Source organism: Sapajus apella, unplaced genomic scaffold, assembly GCF_009761245.1.
Source record: "Sapajus apella isolate SASKATOON/1434 unplaced genomic scaffold, GSC_monkey_1.0 scaffold32, whole genome shotgun sequence".
In the NCBI taxonomy this organism is placed as follows: Eukaryota; Metazoa; Chordata; class Mammalia; order Primates; family Cebidae; genus Sapajus; species Sapajus apella.
Window position 1 is genome coordinate 3,072,656 of NW_022436972.1, and position 18,249 is coordinate 3,090,904.

An 18,249-nucleotide genomic window follows, 5' to 3' on the forward strand; every position below is an offset into this window, starting at 1 on the left:
GAACAGCCAAATCGGCTCTGTCCCAGGGGTTGTTTTGCACCACTACTTTTTCTGGATTGACTTTACATATTGCAATAAAAAACAAAAACAAAAAAAACAAACAAACAAAACCCTTTATAAAAAATAAATGTGTTCTCCTGTTTTTGTATAGCAAATTGAAATAGACTTTTTTCCGATCCTGTAACTGTAGAAGATTTTGGCTCAAGGGCACTGATGCTCATCAGAGCTCCAGGACTAAGCAGTAACTGAAGCATGTGATATAAACTGCTTTAGCTTTTCAGATATGTGACTAAAAAGCCTCATATCTGTAAAAACGGCAAAGCTCAAGTGTGGACGAAAGGATGGGATGGTAAAATGCCTCACTCCCGCAAAGAGGCTGGGTGGGCACCAGTCCAGCTCCGCCTGTCTTAGCATTTGACTCAGGACAAAGCAACATTAAGGAATCTTTTCATATTTCTCAGTCAAAAAATGTGTGAGGATAACCATCCCTACTCCATGGGATTGCTCTGAGAATTAACATAAATGAAAGGGCACAGAACAAAGTAGGCACTTCATAAAGGCTGTTTGAGTTTTAGAGGGTTAACTGGAAGGTGCAGAAATTTTAGAGGGTACAGACCCCTTTCAGTCTCTCATAGGCAGAAGAGGGGTTTTAATAAAACCTACCATGTACTCTCCAATGATGTTTTTCCTTTACCTCACCACACCTTGGATTCTGCTCTGCCCATGATCAAAATTTCTTTTTCCCCTGGATTTCCCCCTCAAAAACCTGCATTCACTAGTGCAGAGGAAAACCATGTTGCAATAAAAAACTTATCTGTGGTTCCACATATCTTCAATAAAAGATGCCTGTAAAATTCCAAATTTAGGAGAAGAAAAGTGAGAACCTCCTGTAATACTTTCTGTGCCTTTGCCTAAGTGACTATTTTTACTGCTTTTGTCCATAAACCCATAATATTTGCTTACCTGTTCAAAGATAGCTGTCTTTCCTATGTCATGTTCCCTTTAAGTTGGAAGTTGCCCAAAAACAGGCTGCATCTTGGTGGCCCTTTCCCGTAAGTGCCTCTGCTAGGAACATCTCTTACACCCCATTCCCTCCCACACGACCCGTTCCCTCCTCCTCTCCTTGCTCTGATGAACACCTGCCTCTCCTTCAGGTCTTGACCTAAATGTTGCCTGTTCAGGGCTCTTCCCCTTGTAGCTCAGCTCGCAAGTGTAGTTGTCTAATGATGTCTGAGCTTGGCTAACGTCTGTCTGTCCCCACATGTGCAGCCATGCCTGTTGTGCTCATCCCCAAATTCTTAGTACCAACAATGTGCCTGGCACAAAGCAGGCTTTCAACAGATACCTGCCTGATGAATGAAAGTTAGAGTTCCCCTAGTGATTTGGGAGCACTTGCCACATGAGTGCTCAGAAGGTAGCTATGTCTTGTGGCAGGTGGTCACAAATGAAGCAGTAGGACAAACCAGATTTTTAAGATAAGTGAGAGACACGCCTTTTGCCCTTCTGTTAGTATGGGCTCCAGCAGGTACCCCGAGACATCACCTGTTCCGAGTCTCTTGTGGAACTGCCCAGAGAAGGTTGGTTTCTTAAGCAGTGATAGCAAATCACAGAGCCTGCCCAGTAGAGGCAGCCGTCAGCCACCCCCAGCACACCTCTCTCTCCTAGTTTCCTCTCTCCACTGTTAACCCTGCGGCCTCCTCCCCGAGGGGCCATAGTGAGGGGCAGCCCCAGCCACTGGAGAGCCGGTGAGGCACACCATGGACAGTTCCTGAGTCTTGGCTCAAAACTACCGAGAAACTAATTTCAACAGTGCCTTAAGCCTCTGGTTTTTTATTATACATTTTTGCATCATTGACTCAGTGGGGAGGTACTAGGGTGTTTTAGAACAAAGATTTGTTTACACAGCAGAGGACCCCATGCCAGCCACTGTGCAGACCCTCAGCTGTGGCTCCCTGTGAACATGGCAGGCGTCCAGCAACCCCTGGCGGCCCCGCCTTTTCCAGCCTTTGAGCTGAGCTCACAGGTGATCCCTTGCATCAGCCTGGGTCCTGCCGACCTCATGAGTGGTTGAGGTCATAGGGCTTGCTCATCTGGAATGTTTTGTCTGGCTTTCTTCATTATCAGGAGACGAAGATCCCCAAGGGAGAGACCTTCATTTTGTTTCCCAGCTCAGATAGGAGGCCACACACCTTGCCTAAAAACCCAGAGAAAAAGGAATTGAATTGTCAAGGCAGGACATAGTTGGGAAAACAAAGCAGAAACCTCATTTTAAATGTGACCAGGACTTTGTCTTCTCAGTTACATCCAACTCTAACATCTAAGGCCCCCTTGCATTTCCAAATCATTGTTGCTAAAAGGTAAATTTTGTTACAGAATTTTAGCTTTGCATGTATCCCATTGGTTTTAAATAAAGTCCAATTTCTAAAATGAAATCTAGTTTCACATTACCTTGTTCTGTTATCAAACTGATTAAAAAGTAGAGGGTAGGCAGGCATGCAGACCGTCATTAAATCCCAAATAATTGGATTTCTTGAGACTGCAAGTTGTTTGAGTTATTCTAATTACTGAGATAACGCAAACTCTTGTTGTTTTAACCCTTGTTGGAAACGTTTCTCAGCTGTGATACTTTGCCTCCTTCCCTTGGTGGTTCTAAGCTGATGATGGGTGAGCTCTTACATGTCAGCATCACCTGCTCAATTACCGTTATCCTGGTTGTCCAGTCAATATACACTCACAATAGAATGTACTTGGGCTGTTTCCTTTAACCTAGATTTCTGATCTGAGTTTTTGGTGAGTGATTATTTTCTGGTTCACTCATTGAACAACAGGGTTTTAATATACATGCAGTTTTAACAACCCCTGAAAATTACAAGAAAAAAAACAATTTGAAAAATGGACAAAGGTATGAATGTTTTATACACTAGAAGTGCAAAGTGGTCAATGGCTATAAACATATGAAAAGATATTCAAATTTACTAGTAACTAGACACATTCTGTTTTTAAAATGAGATACAGTCTTTTTTCATACTAGATTATAAACCTTTAAAAAGATTTATTACATCCAGAGTTGGTAAGGATGTGGTACACAAACACACTCTTGTAGTGTTAGTGAGATTATAAATTGGTATGCTTTTTGGGGAGCAGTTTGGGAATATGTATGAAAATTTAAATGTATGTGACAGGTAATCCAGTATTTCTACTTCTAGCACCCTCTCAAAAAATCCTTGCTCAAGCAGCAAAGATACACATGCAGGAACTTTTTTTGCAGCATTGGTTATGATGCTAAAAAAGTTGGAAACAATCTAAATATCTGTCAATATGGAAATATGTAAACAATTTATGATGCAGCCATTTAATAAATGCTTATGTAGTAATTTTTTAAAAATTAGATCTATTTTACTTATATGGAAAGATGTGCATACCATATCATTAAAGGAAGAAAACTATAGAACATGATCTCATTTTTCATAAAACTGAAATCATTTTATGTATTCCTTTTTGTAAATTTATAGAAAAAGTTAGAAAATATCATTTAAATCGTCAAGAGCTATTATCAGTGTGATGTTCAATTGGAGAAAAAGTTGTAATGGGGAGAAATAACTTTCATTTTTAAATTTTGTTATTTCTGTGTTGTCAGAATTTTTCCAGATGTGTTTAAATATTTGCTTTAAAATAGATAAAGATAATTGAATAAAAAGGATAATAATTTATTCTAAGAAAAAAGGATGAAGGATACAGAAAAAAAAAAAAGAAACAATAAAAATACCTCAAAGCCTCACAGTTTATCATTAGACACTATAGCATATGTTGGCATATTTCCTTCAAGTCTTTTCTTTATATGGGTATGATATTTTTCATGCCTCAGTTATGCTTTATGTATAGCTCTGTATCCTACTTTTACAGATAACATTATATCCTAATAATTTTCCAATATCATGATACATATGTGAAAATGTTCTTTTTAATGATATTATAATGACTTCCTATTGATTAACCATAATTTGTAGAACTACTTGTCTCCTGTTCTTTTAGATTGCTTTCAGCATTTCACTATCATGAAACAATGAAGTACAATACATTTAATAAATTTATTTTGCAAAATCATGTTTTGCTGGGGGTCCTCAAGACTATTCTCAGGCTTGATGATTTCCCTAGAAGGGCTCATAGGACTCAGAAGTTGCTATATTTATGATTATAATTAATGACATTGAAAGGATACAGAGTAAAATAATCAAAGGGAAAAAGCTTATGGGGCAAAGTTCAAATGACACCAGGCACAAGTTTCCAAAAGCCATCTCTCAGTGGAATCACACCAAATGTACTTCATCTTTCCAGCAATGATGTGTGAAAACATGAACAGATTTTCCCATTGAGAGAAAAATATCTGAGCCTGGTTGTCCAGGGTTTTTGTTATGGATCAGTCACACATACACACAGCACCTTTTCTATGTGTAAACGAGGCAAATTGATGCAGTGTGGCTCAAGACCTTGGGCATGCAAAATGCTCTTGTCAGTTAGAACATGTAAGAGCCCGGCTCTCAGGAGGTGGTCAGTGGCCAGTCATGAAACAGGCACTTCTTGGAAATGTGCGGGGTTTAAGCAATTCAAGCCTGCTTAGTCACTCCTTTCTCACAAAATGAGGCACAAGTTTCCCATATGTTCTTAGGATACATTCCTAAAAGTGAAAATGCTGAGTTATATGAAATATGTCTTTGAAAATGCAGAAATATTTTGGCTGGTTTTTTTTACTTGTATTTTTTTTAATTCACACATAATTTTATGTATTTATAGGGCACAGTGATATTTTGATACATTATACACTGTAATAATCAAATCAGAGTAGCGTATTAGTTACTTCAAATATGTGTCATTTCTATATGTTGGAAACATTCAAAATCCAATCTTCCAGGTCTTTGAGAATATCCAGAAATTATTGTTAATTATAGTCATCGTATAGTGCCATAGAGCACTAGAACTTACTCCTCCTATCTGGATATACTTTTGTATCCATTAACCAACTTCTTCCTGTATTCCCCTACCCCTTACCCGTCCCCACCTCTAGTGACCACTATTTTACTCTCTCCTTCTATGAGATCAACTTTTTTAGCTTCCACATATTAACAAGAACATTTGGTATTTATCGTTGTGTGCCTAGCTTACTTCACATAAAATAATGTCCTACAAGCTCATCCATGTTACTGCTAGTAACAGAATGCTCTTCTTTTTTATGGCTACATAGTATTCCATTTTGTATATATACCTGTATTAGTCCATTTTCATACTGCTATGAAGAATACCCAAGATTTGGTAATTTATAAAGAAAAAGAGGTTTGTTTAATGGACTCACAGTTCCACATGGTTGGGGAGGCCTCACAATCATGGGGGAAGGTGAAAGAGGAGCAAAGGTATATCTTACATGGCAACAGGCAAGAGAGGGTGTGTGGGGAAACTGCCTTTTATAAAACCATCAATCTCATGAGACTTACTATCACAAGAACAGCATGGGAAAAATTTGCCCCCGTGATTCAGTTACCTCCCACTGGGTCCCTCCCATAACACATGGGGATTATGGGAGCTACAATTCAAGATGAGACTTGGGTGAGGACACAGCCAAACCATATCATTGCCACATTTTCCTTATCTGCTAAATGAACACTTAGGCTGATTTTATATCTTGGCTATTATGAGTATTGCTGCTGCCATAAACTTGGGAGTGCAGGTATCTCTTGAACATACTGGTTTCCTTTCCTTTGGATATATACCCAATAATAGGAATGCTGGATCTGATGGTAGTTCTAGTTTTAGGTTTGTTTGTTTGTTTGTTTTTGTGAGGGTCTCACTCTGTCACCTAGGCTGAATGCAGTGGTACAATTATGGCTCACTGCAGCCTGGACCTCCCTAGGCTCTGGTGATCCTCCCCCTCAGCTCCCTAAGTGGTTGGGATTACATTCACACACCACCATGCCTGGCTAATTTAAAAAAAATATTGTAGAGATGGGGTCTTGCTATGTTGTCCAGGCTGGTCTTGAACTCCTAGGCTCAAGCAGTCCTCTCACCTTGGCCTCCCAAAGGGGCATTAGCCACAACATCCAGTCTATTTTTAGTTTTTTGAGAACTTTCTATACTGTTTTCCATAATGGCTATACTAATTTCCATGCCCACCAACAGTGTGTAAAAGTTCCTTATTCTCTGCATTCTCACTAACATGTTTTACTTTTTATCTTTTTGATGATGGCCATTTTAACTGGGGTGAGGTGACCTCAATGTGGTTTTGATTTGCATTTCTCTGATTATTAGTGATCTTGGACATTTTTTATATACTTCGTGGCCATTTGCATATCTTTTTTGAGGGTTGTATATTCAGCACATTTGTCCATTTCTTAATTGAATTATTTTGATTTTTACTGTTAAGTTCTTTTTATATCCTGGATATTAATCTCTTGTTGGATGAATAGTTTGCAATTTTTTTTCCCATTCTGTAGGGTGTCTCTTCAGCCTGTTGATTGTTTCATTTGCTGTGCAGAAGCTTTTTAGTTTTATATAATTCTATTTGTATATTTTTGCTTTTGATGCCTGTGCTTTTGAGGTGTTCCCCATAAAATCTTAGTCCAGACCAATGCCCTGAAGTGTTTCTCCTATTTTTTCTTCTAGAATTTTCATAGTTTCAAGTTTTACATTTAGGTCTTTAGTATATTTTGAGTTGATGTTTGTATATGGTGCCGGGGTCTAGTTTCATTTTTCGGCATATGGAAGTACAGTTTCCCAGTATCATTTATTTGAGAGGCTTGTATTTTACCTAATGAATGTCCTCAGCATCTTTGTCTTACATGTAATATTCTATGTTGACAATTGAAAGGATGAATAAGTGTTTTAGATACCAGGCATATAAATAACAAAAATATTTTACGAAATTCATTTCTTATTTCTTTTCCTTTTTAAAAAAGATATGTTTGGACTGGGCACGGTGGCTCATACCTATAATTCCAGCACTTTGGGAGGCTGAGGCAGGTGGATGAGGTCAGGAGTTCGAGACCAGCCTGGCCAACACGGTGAAACCCCATCTGTACTAAAAGTACAAAAAAATTTAGCTGGGCATGGTGGTACACACCTGTAATCCCAGCTACATGGGAGGCTGAGGCAGGGGAATTGCTTGAACCATGAAGGTAGAGGTTGCAGTGAGTCGAGATTGCGCCACTGTACTCCAGCCTGGGCAACAGAGACTCCATAAAAAAAAAAAATAAAAAAAAAAAAGATGTTTTTGTTAAGAATTCTGTATGCATCATGCAGTATTCTAAGGGGTGTATATATTCAATTTCATTTGATGTTCAAGGAAGCTGGAGTTTAGAGAAATTAAGTAACCCCCACATCCCCAGTCACACAATTTCTTTGTAGCAGGAATCAACCTAAGCCTATTGACCTTTAAAACCTATAGACCTAACTTCTGCTATTTAAATGTTCGTACTTTAATGGAAGCCAACTAATTGCATTTTACTGAAATTACCTTGATAAAAAATACAACTTAGAGACTTAGTTCTTCTTGCTCGTTACCTTACATATAGTTTCCCAGCTCCCCTACAGTAATTCTGAGGTCTGTTTACACTCCTCCTTCTTAGGGGTTTCAGATGCAGACCAAGAGCTAATGTGCTGTCCTAAACATGTTTGGAGATATACGATCCACTCCTATAATATTGATTTCCTGTAAGTTAATAGTGATCATTGAGATCAGTGTTATGACAGTGGAAAGTGTTGCGGATTTAGTGCTAATGATTTTATATGTGTGTGTGTGTGTGTGTGTGTGTGTGTGTGTGTGTGTGTGTGTGTATACAGTCCTCCCACCTATATGTAAATATATATATATATATATACACACACACGCATACACACAAACATATACACACACAAAACATGCTATTCAGTGCTGTGCAAAAGAAAGGTTCCCAAGTATTCCTGAAACTTACCTTTAGTCATATAGCAGTTCTTCTTCTCAAAATTTTTATGAAAAGCTTTTCTGCTGTTCATATGTCAAACACAAAATCTCTCCACTGCACTGATCCATATAACTTGACACTAATAGTGGGGCTTTACCTGTTGACTCTTCTAACTGGCTTGCACTGTTGTAGCAAATAGGAAATACTTCCAGCTGCAAATATTGATCTGAAGATGAATTACTTCTTGTCAGTGTGCCTTCAGATTCTGTCATATTGATATGATGCATTATAGAAAATAAAATTTCTTTATTCAGACTAAGGTATGGAAGGATTTCTAGTAGTTGTAAAAAAATGAATAACAGGTATATTATTATTAGGGTTCCTCTCTACCTAAGGAAAAACATTCCCTGGGAATAGAGAGGCTGCTATTCAGTAGACTAAAGAAACTCTACTTGCGTCATAAAAATTAATTTTGCTTCTTTAAAAGCAAATTGTTATTGATTTCACAAATTTAGAAATTTCTGGTCATACTATAATTTAATAATATAAGTAGCTTGTCAACATCCTCAAAATGTGTTTGTTGAGCACTTTGATGTGCCCATGTGTCAGGCAGAGCTGCTCTGCCAAGTTCTCCCTGCCCTCCTCTAGTCCTCTCAAGCAGCATTTTCTGTTTCTGTGCACATCTTCAATGAAGAAAATAGGGAAGACCTTGCTAAAATAAAATATTCAGCTTTAGTAAAAAACAAAGTAAGAAAAAGATTCACTTGATTGCTACTGGAATTGTGGTTCTAGGTAATTTGTGAGCTTATTCTTACTGTAGCATATGATATGAATTCCTTTAATCTAAATAGCTCTAAGAACATATTATTTTCTGCTAATGAAAGAATCATGCCACCTCATATGCTCCTGTTGACTTGGGGGTGTTCAGAAGTCTCCCATATTTGAAACCAGAAGAGGCAAGGTCAAAACAATTAGGCTGTACTGGTATCTTCAGTGAAGATGCTCTTATTGCCCTATGCTGACTGTGGCTTCCCCAAGGCTGAATCTAGATTGTTGTTACCATGTCAACATATTTGTCATTGTGAAGCCAACAGGAAACCAGCAGTCAGATTGGGGATAGAAGAGGTTGTAGGAGAATAGAAGTGTTTAAAAACAATCTTTGTGGGATAAAAATAAAGATAATAAATATGAGTTCCATTTCTTTGCATGAGACCACAGAGACAGGAAAATATAATGGAAATGATGTATGCAATTTCTGGTTGGAGGAGCGCCTACTTCGTCATTTGGAGAGCCACATGAGAGTATGTCTTAGATGGCCTGTCTGCTGTGCTTTAGAAGAAGGAAGGCCAGGAAGCACTGGGAATCACAGACTGCGACACCAAAGTCAACTCTCAGACATCCAGGGAGTAAGGATCGGTGAACATTTGGATGCACCTCCATTTGTTCAACAAATATTGATTGCATACCCTCTTCAAGTTGAATCCTTTCTTAGATACCTGGGGAAATCATGGTGAATAAGATAGACACAGTCCTTGTCCCTGTGGAGGTGATAGAGTTGCAGGACAGCAACATGAAACTTGTACTTACACATTTAATTATTGAAGTACATGTATGCTAAGTGCTGTGAAAGGGAAATGAGTGTCCAACAAGGCCATGTGGTGCAGAGACATAACATAGTGCACAGAAAACATGCTGGCAGAGACCTAAAGCTTCCAAAGAAGTGGCCAGTGATTGGCCAGGCACGGTGGCTCATGCCTGTAATCCCAACACTTTGGGAGGCCGAGGTGAGTGGATCACCTGAGGTCAGGAGTTCAAGACCAGCCTGACCAACATGGAGAAACCCCATCTCTATTTAAAAAAGAAAAATAAAACAAAATCAGCCAGGCAGTGGTACGTGCCTATCATCCCATCTACTCAGGAGGCTGAGGGAGGAGAATCACTTGAACTTGGGAGGCAGAGGTTGCAGTGAGCTGAGATTGTGGTGTTGCACTCCAGCTTGGGTAACAGAGCGAAACTCCATCTCAAAAAGAACAAAAGCAGTGTCCATTGATGATAGGGACTGCATTTCATTCAGATTAATGACATAAGTTGTTTCTTTGTAAAGCTAGAGGTTTCTCAAGCCTTCCTCCCCTTGAAATCTTGAACTAGGGCTGCTAACAATTAGATATCTTCTTAATTTGAAAATATATGCTCCTCCATTCCTTTTCCAACCCCTTTATGGAGAAACTTACGAGCTATGAAATGGTCAAGACAGCATGAAAAAAAAAATCACAGCAGTTTAATTAGTCTTTAATTTTACTGGTCAGTCCAGTAAAATTCATTGGAATAATCTGAATTTTTTTCAGGCACTTGATTTTAAAACCCTAATAACCTCATCCTCTATTACAAATTTAGTGGCCTAGGGTACTATTTAGCTATTATCATTGAAATGTCACAGAAGAATCTGAGTGAGGGAAAAGATCCATTTATCTTTTTCTGTTATGCTTTTTAAATGCTTTCATCAAAACAATAGCAAGAATAATATTGTGGATAATTTTACATAATTTGGAAGGCATTACAGGACATACCCATAGTCCCAGAAGAGAATTTATAACACTCTGTGACCCACCTTAATATTAAGCTGCCTGTAGGCTGATCTGAGACCTTTTGTGCAGGCTCTTCAAAAGTAGGACACTAAAATCCTAATTTTCATTTAAGAGTATATACCCATATTGTATTTAAAAGGTTACACACCCGGTATTTTGCCCACTCTGCTTGTCAGCCTTGAGGAGTTATGGGAGCTTGTCCAACAGTAATTAATGCAAATGGTCTGTTGGAGCTGAGTTTTTCATTGTGATTTTCAACATTTGTATGTTTTAGAAATCTGCCTACTGTACTATAAATGCATTCTTATGCAAATTGCTACCATCATATGGCCCAACTTCTTAGTATGAGGAGCATGAAACTTTTAATTACATGTCACTGTTTTAAAACTTTCCATTTCTTTTCAGATTTATATATTCTACTAGCTATATCACACTAAAGAAGTACCAAACACTAAGAGTAGTATTTGAAGTGTTTGAAGTGAAGTCTTCATGGGGTGTATCATTTGAATACAGTAGTTCTTCATGGGGTGTATTAAAAGATATGAGAATAAGAAGGAAATAAATGCAACCTCATTCATTCATGGCTGGATACACTAGCACAGAGTTTATCATCCATAGGTTTTATCTTCCTCTGTTCAAGCCATTATAAAAAAAAATACATATACTGAGTACCTTATAATCAACAAACATTTATTTCTCACAGTTCTGGAGGCTGCAACATCCAAGATCAAGACACTGGAAGAAGGACACAAATGCCAGTAATCCATTCTATAAGATAACTGGAGAGGAGTTAACATATTTATTTGGCATTGCAAAGCCTTTGCGTCTTTCATCCTTAACCCACCAGTCAGCAAATTTGTGTTGAGGACCACTTTGGGTCCACACTTTGCTAATCAATAAACACCCAACCAGCCTAGCTGATATGAGGGATGAGACGAAAGCCCTCCAGCTTGCGCCCATCCCCAACTGTTGTAGCCTTTCACCTTTCAAATGCCAGCCTGGCCCTATTATTCCCCTGCTTAGGACCCTGCAGCAGCTCTCATTGCCCTTTGCTGTAGGCCTAGAATGGGGTGATTCTGATGGGGATGGCCCTCTTTACACAGCTGCTGTGGCCCAGAGTCACTCAGCAGAGGCCCAGCCTGCTGCAGCTGCCAGCATGCACTGCCTTATGCCTACAACCAGGAAAAACATGGCAAGTTATAGACTCTTTTTTTAAGAGGTGTCTACACATTTCTGAGTTTAAAAAAAAGCCACCTTGGACATATTTCTGTCTCTACAAGATTTGCATTCAAAGGAATGGAACAACTTTATTAATAAGCCACAGTGTAAATTATTAGTTTCTATCACATAGAATTTGGATGGCATGGGAAACAAGGAATGAGCTTTGAAGTTAGACCCAGATTACCACTAATGGCTGTGTGACCTTGATTCAGTTATTTAACTTCTCTGACTCTTGAATTCCTCACTGGAAAAAGAAAAATAACACCAACATCATTCATTAATGGCTTGATACACTAGCACAGTGCTTATAATCCATAGGTTTTATCTTTGTCTGTTCAGGCAGCTTTAATAAAATACCATAAACTGGGTGGCTTATAAGCAACAAACATTTATTTCCAATAATTATGGCTGAGAAGTCTAAGATCAAGGCACTGGAAGATTCAATATCTGGTAAGAGACCATTCCTCATAGATGGTGACTTCTTGCTGTGTCTTCACCTGGTAGAAGGTGTAAATGAGCTTTTGGGGGCCTATTTTATAAAACCACTAGTCCCATTCATGAGGGCTTAACTCTCATGATTTAATCACCTCTCAAAGAACACACGTTCCATACTATCATATTAGAAATTAGATTTTGGAGATGGATCCAAGATGGCCAATTAGAAGCAGCCACGGTCTCTAGCACTCAGAGGAATGAAAAGGGGCAAGTAAATTCAACGTCCTCAATTGAAATATCCAGGTTCTTGCAATGGGGCTGACTTGGCAAACAACACAACCCACAGACAATGAAGAAAAGCTAGGGGTAGCGACGGCCCACCCAGGAGTGGCACAGAGCCAATGGAGCCCCCATCCCCAGCCAAGGGGATGTGATTGTGCAACCCCGCCTGGAAAACTATGCTTCTCCGTGGGTCTTTGCAACCCACAGATCAGGAGACACCCCCTTGTAAGCCCATGCCTTCAGGGCCTTGGGTCCATACACAGAGCTGTGTGGAGTTTTGGCAGAGCAGCCACTCAATCACACACAGACACTCTGGCCCCGGGATCCCTGGGAAGATGAAAAATCCACCTATGCATATCCTTAGGAAGGGGCTGAATCCAGGGTGCCAAGCAATGTCATTCTGTGGGCCCCCCTTCCACAGTACCTCACAAGTTAAGAATCACTAGCTTGGAATCCCAGTCAACCCAGCACTGGGTTGGAGTCTGTCTGAGGCAGATCCAAGTTCCAGGGGAAGAGACAGCTGCCATCTCTGTGGTTGAATTGACTCAGCTATGCCAGCCTGCCAGCTTTGGAGAATACAGGTGGTCCAGATGAGGAAGGGTCCCCACAATGCAGCACACTTGCTCTACCAAACAGCAGCCAAACTGCTTCCTTGGGCAGATTCCTGATTCCAGTCCTCCTGACTGAGTGAGACCTCCCAACTGGGGTTTCCAGCCACGTCCTACAGGTACATGCTGGCTGGCAATAGATTAGTTCCCCCCTGGGATGGAGCTTCCAGAGGAAGGAGCTGGCTGCCTCCTTTGCTATTCTGTGCTCTTCACTGATGATAACCAGGTACAGGAGAAACTGAGGCAACTAAGGTCTGGATCAGACCCTCAGAAAACTCTAGCAGCTTTATAGTAGAGTGGCCTGTTAAAATTAAAAAAAAAAACAGAAAACAGCAACATCAACAAAAACCCCATAAAAAACTTCATTCCACCTCAAAGATGAGAAAGGGTCAACACAAAAATTCTGAAAACTCAAAAAGCCAGAGTGCTTCTTCTCCTCCAAATAACTGTAGCACCCCTCCAGCAAGAGCACAGAGCTGGGCTGAGGATAAGATGGCTGAATTGACAGAACTAGGCTTCAGAAGGTGAGTAATAACAAACTTAGCTGAACTAAAGCAGCAAGTTGTAACCCAATGCAAAAAAAAAGCTAAGAATCATGATTAATACTGGAGCTGTTAACCAGAATAACCAGTTTAGAGAGGAACATAACTGGCCTGATGGAGCTGAAAAAATACAACACTAGAAATTAACAATGCAGTCACAAGTATCAATAGCAGAATAGACAAAGAAGAGGAAGGAAAGAATCTCAGAGCTTGAAGACTATCTTTCTGAAATAAGACAGGCAGACAAGAATAGAGAAAAAAAGAAAGAAAAGCGATGAACAAAACCTCTGAAGAATATGGGATTATGTAAAGAGACCAAACCTGTGACTGATTGAGGTACCTGACAGAGATGGGGAGAATGGAACCCAGTTGGAAAACATACTGCAGGATATCATCCAGGAGAACTTCCTCAGCCTAGCAAGACAGGCCAACATTCAAATTCAAGAAATACAGAGAATCCCAGAAAGACACTCCATGAGAAGATCAACCCCAAGACACACAATCATCAGGTTCTCCAAGAAAAAAATAAAAGAAAAAATGTTAAGGGCAGCCAGAAAGAAAGGCCAGGTCACCTACAAAGGGAAACCAATTAGACTAACAGTAGATTTATCAGTAGAAAACCTACAAGCCAGAAGAGATTGGAGCCAATATTCAGTGTTCTTAAAAGAATTTCCAACACAGAATTTCAGATCTGGACAAACTAAGTTTCGTAAGTGAAGGAAAACTAAAATCCTTTACAGATAAGCAAATGCTTAGGGAATTCATCACCACCAGGCCTGCCTTGCAAGAGCTCCTGAAGGAAGCACTAAATATGAAAAGAAAAAACCAATACTAGCCACTAAAAAAAACATACTGAAGTACACAGAGCAGTAACACTATGAAGTAACCATATAAGCAAGTCTGAAAAATAACTAACTAGCATCATGATGAGAGGATCAAATTTACACATAACAGTACTAACCTAAAATGTAAATGTGCTAAATGCCCTGATTAAAAGGCACAGAATGGCAAGCTGGTTAAAGAGCTAACACCCATCAGTATACTGTCTTCAAGAGACACATCTCACATGCAAAGACACTTATAGGCTCAAAATAAAGGGGTGGAGGAAGCTTTACCAAACTAATAAAAAACCGGAAAAAAAGCAGAAGTGGTAATTTTAGTTTCTGACAAAACAGACTGTAAACCAACAAAGATCAAAAAAGACAAAGGGCATTACATAATGGTAAAGGGGTTAATTCAATAAGAAGAGCTAACTGTTCTAAATATATATGCACCCAATACATGAGCACCCAGATTCATAAAGCAGGTTCTTAGAGACCTGCTAAGGGACTTAGACTCACACACAATAATAGTGGAAGACTTAGCACCTCACTGACAATATTGAGACAGAAAATTAACAAAGATATTCAGGATCTGAACTCGGCTCTGGGTCAATTGGACCTGATATCTACAGAACTGTCCACCCAAAAACAACAGAATATACATTCTTCTCATAACCACATGGCACTTACTTTAAAATTGATCACATAATCAGAAGTAAAACACTCATCAGCAAATAAAAAAAAACCTGATATCATAACTCACTTAAAACCACAAAACTACATGGACATTGAACATGCTTCTTCTGAATGACTCTTGGGTAAAAATGAAATTAAGGAAGAAATCAAGAAGTTATTTGAAACTAATGAAAACAAAGAGACAATGTACCAGAATCTCTGGGGTGCTGCTAAAGCAGTATTAAATGGGAAATTTATAGCACTAAATATCCATGTCAAAAAGCTAGAAAGATCTTAAGTTAACAGCCTAACCACTCAAATGAACAAACTAGAGAACCAAGAGCAAAAAAAAAACCCTTTAAAAAATCAACAAATCCATGAGCTGGTTTTGTGAAAAAAGTAATGTAAAGATAGACTGCTGGCTAGACTAATAAGGAAGGAAAAAGAGAAGAATCAAACACAATTAGAAATAATAAGGGGAGTATCACCACTGACCCTACAGAAATATATGACAACTATCAGAGAATAGTATAAATACCTCTATGCACATAAACTAGAAAATCTAGAAGAAATGAATAAATTCCTGGACTCATACACCCTCCCAAGACTGAACTAAGAAGAGATTGAATCCCTGAATAAATTAATAACAAGTAAATTGAGGCAGTAATAAATAGCCTACCAACCAAAAAATGCCCAGGGCCAGATGGATTAACAGCTAAATTTTACCAGAGGTACACAGAAGAACTGGTATCATTACTACTGAAACTATTTCAAAAAGTTGAAGAGGAGGGACTCCTCCCTAACTTATTTTATGAGGCCAGCATTATCCTGATACCAAAACCTGGCAGAGATACAACAAGGAACGAAAACTTCAGGCCAACGTCCTTGATGAATATTGATGCAAAAATCCTCAATAAAATACTGGCAAACCAAATCCAGCAGCACGTCAAGATGCTTATCCATCATGATCAAATTGGCTTCACCCAGATATGCAAGATTGGTTCAACATATGCAAATCAATAAATATAATTCATCACATCAATGGAACTAAAGACAAAAACCTAATGATTATCTGTAATAGATGCAGAAAAGACCTTTGATCAAATTCAACATTCCGTCATGTTAAAACCTCTCAACAAACTAAATATTGAAGGAACATACCTCAAAATAATAGCCATATATGACAAACCCACAGTCAATATCCTACTGAATGAGCAAAAGCTAGAAGCATTTCCCTTGAAAACTGTCACAAGACAGGGGTGCCCTCTCTCACCACTCCAATTCAACATAGTATTGGAAGTTCTGGTCAGGGCAATCAGGCAAGGGAAAGAAATAAACGTTATTCAAATAGAAAGCGAAGAAGTCAAATTATTTGCAGATGACATGATCCTAGATCTAGAAACCCCATTATCTCAGCTTAAAAGTTTCCTAAGCTGATAAGCAACTTCAGTGAAGTCTCAGGATATAAAATCAATCTGCAAAAATTGCTGGTATCCCTATATACCAACAACAGGCAAGCAGAGAGTCAAATCATGAATGAACTGCCATTCACAATTGCTACAAAAAGAATAAAATACCTAGTAATACAGCTAACAAGGAAAGTGAAGGACTTCTTCAAGGAGAACTATAAAGCACTGCTCAAGGAAATCAGAGAGGACACAAACAAATGGAAAAACATTCCAGGCTCATGGATAGGAAGAATCAATATCATGAAAATGGTTGGCTCTCAGTTCCTCCTGTTTGACAGACAGCTGCATCTTCTCTTGCATCAGTATCCATGTCCCTGAGACACCATGGTGAAGGTGAAGGCCAGAGTCAGTGGATTTGGTCATATTGGGTACCTGGTCACCAGGGTTTCTTTTAACTCTGGTAAATATATTGTCACCATCAATGATCCCTTCATTGACCTCAGCTACATGGTGTACATGTTCCAGTATGATTATACCCATGGCAAATTCCATGGCACCATCAAGGCTGAGAACGGGAAGCTTATCATCAATGGAAATATCATCATCTTCCGGGAGCGAGATCCCACCAAAATCAAATGGGGCAGTGCTGGTGCTGAGTATGTTGTGGAATCCACCAGCATCTTCACCACTATAGAGAGGGCTAGGGCTCACTTGAGGGAGGATCCAAAAGGGTCATCATCTCTGCCCCTTCTGCTGATGCATATTCGTGATAGGCATCACTCATGAGAATTATGACAACAGTCTCAAGATCATAAGCATTGCCTCCTGCACCATCAACTGCTTAGTGCCCCTGGCCAAGGTCATCCATGACAACTTTGGTATCATGGAAAAACTCATGACCACAGTCCATGCCATCACTGCCACCAAGAAGACTGTGGATGACCCACTGAGAAGACTGTGGCATGACAGCCACGGGGCTCTCCAGAACATCATCTTTGCCTCTAGTGGTGCTGCCAAGGCTGTGGCCAAGGCCTCCCTGAGCTGAACGGGAAGCTTACTGGCATGTCCCTCTGTATCCTCACTGCCAACTTATCAGTCATGGACATGACCTGCCATCTCGAAAAACCTGCCAGATAATGATGACATCAAGAAGGTGGTGAAGCAAGTGTTGGGAGGGCCCCCTCAAGGGCATCCTGGGCTACACTTGAGTATTAGGTTGTCTCCTCCAACTTCAACAGTGACACCCACTTTTCCGCCTTCGACGCTGGAGCTAGCATTGCCCTCAATGACTACTTTGTCAAGCTCATTTCCTGATATGACAGTGAATTTGGCTACAGCAACAGGACGGTGGACCTCATGGCTCACATGGCCTCCAAACAGTGAGAACCCCCAAACCACCAGTCCTAGCGAGAGCACGAGAGTAAGAGAGAGGCCCTCACTGCTGGGGAGTCTCTGCCTTACTCAGTCCTCCATCACACTGAGAATCCCCCCTCCTCAGAGTTTCCATGCAGACCCCCTGAAGAAGAAGGGGCCTAGGGAGCCCCACCTTGTTTTGTACCATCAATGAAGTCCCCTGTGCTCAGTCAAAAAAAAAAAAAAGAAAATGGTCATACTGCCCAAAGTAATGTATAGATTCAGTGTTATTCCCACTAAACTACCATTGACAGTATTCACAGAATGGAACCAAAAAGATCCCAAATAGCCAAGACAATCCTAGCCAAAAGAACAAAGCTGGAGGCATCA

The 18,249-nt window shown here is 39.7% G+C and overlaps 1 protein-coding gene and 1 long non-coding RNA gene across 5 annotated transcripts in view; both read left to right on the forward strand.

The window, feature by feature from the left end:
- Nucleotides 1–18,249, forward strand: part of MTUS2 (microtubule associated scaffold protein 2) — a 702,116-nt gene that overhangs the window by 504,123 nt on the left and 179,744 nt on the right. The gene's annotated exons all lie outside the window — the stretch shown is intronic.
- On the forward strand, nucleotides 16,776–18,185 carry LOC116562527. Its single transcript, XR_004273990.1, has 2 exons — nucleotides 16,776–16,815; nucleotides 18,107–18,185. It is a non-coding gene; the product is annotated as an uncharacterized LOC116562527 (long non-coding RNA).